The sequence below is a fragment of the Gavialis gangeticus genome, unplaced genomic scaffold (genome assembly GCF_001723915.1).
Source record: "Gavialis gangeticus isolate Ggan-Ray unplaced genomic scaffold, GavGan_comp1, whole genome shotgun sequence".
Taxonomy (NCBI): Eukaryota; Metazoa; Chordata; order Crocodylia; family Gavialidae; genus Gavialis; species Gavialis gangeticus.
The window spans coordinates 120,927,215-120,931,074 of record NW_017729024.1 but is presented as its reverse complement, the minus strand read 5'-3'; the positions used below and the strand labels follow the sequence as shown (position 1 = coordinate 120,931,074).

Genomic DNA, 3,860 nt, shown 5'->3' with positions numbered 1-3,860 from the left:
AGTCTTTCCTGCAGTTTTTGTTTCAGCAGGCCATATAATCCAGTCCAGAAATTTTGGGGTGTGTGCATGCTGTCTGGAGCTGCAATCACTCCCTACATACACATACAGCCTCTCTGTGGGAGCAAACATTGGCACGCTACCATTCCTTCAAGAGCAATGAGGGGCCCCTTGCACCACAGGAGGACTACGCTCCCTAGCAGCTTCCCCTGGTGCAGCACAACCTATAAACTGTGTCTTGTAAGTAGTAGTGTTTTAAACTGCATTTGGTGTTTTCCTGTTTTCTATTATAAATCTGTCTTTTGTGTTTACACTGCTTGTGAGGAGGGAGTTTTTATGTGGGATACCCTAGTTATTCATTTAGTGTTTCCCAGATGGTTTGGGTGGGGGCTCAAGCCAAGGAAAAATATATTTAGTACCTCAAAATTGAACCTGGCCCTTGCTGCTGCTGACCGGTGCTGGGCCAAAGGGATACACTTCTATTGGTGCATCCCAAAACTGCATATACCATTCATGTAACTGCATCACATTGTAGACTCATATTGAGTCTATGATCTACCATGATTCCAAGTCCCCTTTCTGTAGGGCTGCCATCCAGCTCAGTGTCCCCCATTTTGAACTTGTAATTTTGATCATTCCTCCCAAGGTGTAGCAGTTTGCATTTTTCGGCATTGAACATTCTCCTGTTAGCTCCAGCCCAGCTTTCCAATCTGTCTAGATCCTTCTGAAATGTACTCTTGTCTTCCAACATGTTTGCAATCGTTCTCAGTTTCATGTTCTCTGCTAATTTGCTCAAGAAGCTCTATACCAGTACGGCTCTTGTGCAAAGCATTTGACACTTGATACATAGCACTTGTGAATCCCTTACTCACAATGGTAATTTACAATGAAATCCTTCAAGGCCCTTAAAGGATGCATAGTTTGATTGATATCTACTTCAGCTTCTTGAAGCATTTTACTTGTGGCATTGACTTCATAAAGGATGCGATTCTAAAGTACCATACTGCACAAAAATTTATAGTCAACATTTTGTGAGGCAGCTCCTTGGCATTTCTTTAAGTTTTTGGTTCTGGTTTCACTGAAATAGAAAATAAAGCATCATAGGCTTCTAAGACTCTTCTATCAAAATATATGGAATATCAATTCAACATTGCCATCTCATTTCACATACGAGTTCTGGAAACAGGTGGATCACATGTTCGTTCATTATAGCCCAGCACTGCAGCATGGCCACAGGAAAAAGTACAAATACTTTGAACTACATCAAAAAATTTCACAACTGTGCAACAATTCATAGCACCATTGAATTTGAGATTCAAAAAATGTGCACTGCATGGGACAAAAATGCTCTTGTTAGGGTCTTGAATTCTCTTTGAAATCCATGGTGTTTTCTTTTCACATTTGCCCCATTTTTGTAGTATTGACCGCTCAAAGCACGGAGTGAAATTCCCATTTATTTTAACTGTTGCAGGAAGGCATATGTCGTTGCAGCACCAGTAGTATCTATCACATTCAAAAATACAACATGATATTCTTTGACTGTAGCTCTGCCTTCTCTTACCTCACACACCCTTCTGCAGAAACATCTAAAAAAATCAGTCACATTTTTTTTACTAGTGTTTTGAGTACAATCAAGAATCATAGCTGGCAGCTTTCAAGGCTCAAATAATACTCTTCTTGATAACGTGCCCATAATTTCCTTTTAAATGTATTTGTCCAGGTAATAAACACCAACTTCTTTGGAGATCATTTGTTAGAGATGTTCTTTTATCATAAGGTTACATTTCCCAAGAAACGATATATTTAAAAAAATTCCCATTGTAGGATGAACCTGATAGGGGTATGTTTTCTATTCCACACAGATTTAGCAAATCAAAAATAATTTCCAAAATAGCTTGCCAACATTCTACCAGAGAATAAATGTGGTTGGTTTAACCCTCTCAACTGAAAGATGCCTATGCATCACTTGGAGGTAAAACAGCTAATTTCAGAAATCCTAATAGTGTCTAACTGCTTCAAATTTTTGGCTTCAAATTTTCTTGTGCAGCATCCAGCTCCAAAAAGACGTGATTGTTTTCATCAGAGATTGTCACTATTGCTTGCAGTTTCACCCATGAAGATTTAAACTAGGGATGTATATATCATTAAAAGATTATTAGGGTTGTCAAATGATTTTTAAAAATTCTTGCTATTAGTTGCGCAATTAAAAAACTTAGTCGCAATCACGATTTTAATCGCACATGTAAAAACTCAAAATTATGCACAGAAAAAACTAAAAGTTATGCAAAGTTATTCAGGTATTTTGTATGGTTGGGGTGGGGGGACTGTGGGTGTGTGTGTGTGTGTGTGTGTGTAGGGTTTGGAGCCTGAGGAAGGGCATTCCTGCATACCCTGGCAGGATGGGGTACTGTGTGTCAGGAGTGAGGGGCAGCAGTAGGGCTGGGGGGCTGTGGCCTGGGAGTGAGGGGCAGGGACAGACACACACACACCCACCAGGTAAGTGTGCAGGGGAGAAGTGGTGTGGGGGAGGGAAGAGGCAGGTGAGGCAGATCGAGGCCCCCATGGTGAGGGAGGAAGTAGAGCAGGGACTGGGACAAATGGGGACTGGGGTTGGGCTGGGTAATGGGACAGAGCTGTGGGTGACTTGTCCAGAGGTGCGGGGGGCCACTCCTGCAGCCATATGCACCCGTAGGGGGGCATGTGCCCCTTGGATGTGTGCATGGGGCAAAGGCAGGCTGCCACTGCACACTGGGCTCTGCACCCCACTGCCACCGCCCTGGGAGCTTCACAACACCATGCTGTGCCTCCTGCCACCAGGTGGGCAGGGGACACAGCACAACCTGCATATGGTCCCCAGGCCAAAGGCAGCAGGACACAAAGTCCCAGCCCACAGTGGCAGCCCACCTCCGCCCTGTGAACAAATCTGGGAGGCGCGCAATGGTGGGAACCCCCCTGTGTCCCTGGTTGAGCCCCCCAGACCCTTTCCGTCTCCCACACCCCTTTCCCTTCACAGACTTGCCTGCTGGGCAGTGTTCCACACACTGCCAGACTGCATTTCTAGCCAGCTGCAGCTGGGTGTCTGTGCATGCCTCTACCCCCAATGCAGCCACCCAGAGGCCATGCCCAGGCTGTCCTGCAGTCCTCTGTGCTGCCACTGCTGCCCAATGGGGCAGCTAAGAGGTAGCGGTGACAGCGGCAGAGCGGAGCCCAGGTGCGGACTCCAAAACCATATGCACAATTAATGCATTAAAAAAATTAAAGTGAACAACAATTAATGCATTAATCACACACATTAACTGTGACTAATTGACAGCCCTAAAAACGATCCATTTAACCTCCTCTGATTATATTGGTTAAATGATTAACCAATAACACATACTTAGTTCCCGCCAGGGGGTATGGAGCCCTGTGCCAGCACCTAGCCTGCCCCGGGGTGTGGGAGAGGGGCTGCATTTACCTGCCCGGAGCAGTGTGGGCAACTGGGAGCCATGCACAGAGCTGCTCGGATACATAGTGCTGGGAGCTGTTCCCCGGGGCCTTTGATGGGTGAGGAGGAGGCAGTGGCAAGCCCCACCAGACAACACAGACAATATGAAGCGATGTGTGGCAGCAGCAGATGAGGGGCTTTTCCAGCCTTCTGCAGCAGTTGGAGCACTGGAAGGGAGGGAGCAGACTAGCTATGGGTACTAGTTCCCCCTCACTCCTTCCCCTTCCTCCTTCTCCTTCTTCCCTTCCTCCCTCCTGCCTGCACTGCTACCTTCCTGAGGCACTGCACCGCTTACCTTCCCTGCTGGATTGTGCCCCATGCTAAATATTAACTGGTAATCTATTACCAGTATAAATATACTTATCATTTAAAAGTT

The 3,860-nt window shown here is 45.9% G+C and overlaps 1 protein-coding gene across 1 annotated transcript in view; it reads right to left on the bottom strand.

The window, feature by feature from the left end:
* The window catches only part of GLIS3 (GLIS family zinc finger 3), a 441,718-nt gene that overhangs the window by 408,075 nt on the left and 29,783 nt on the right, over positions 1-3,860 (bottom strand). The window lies entirely within an intron of this gene.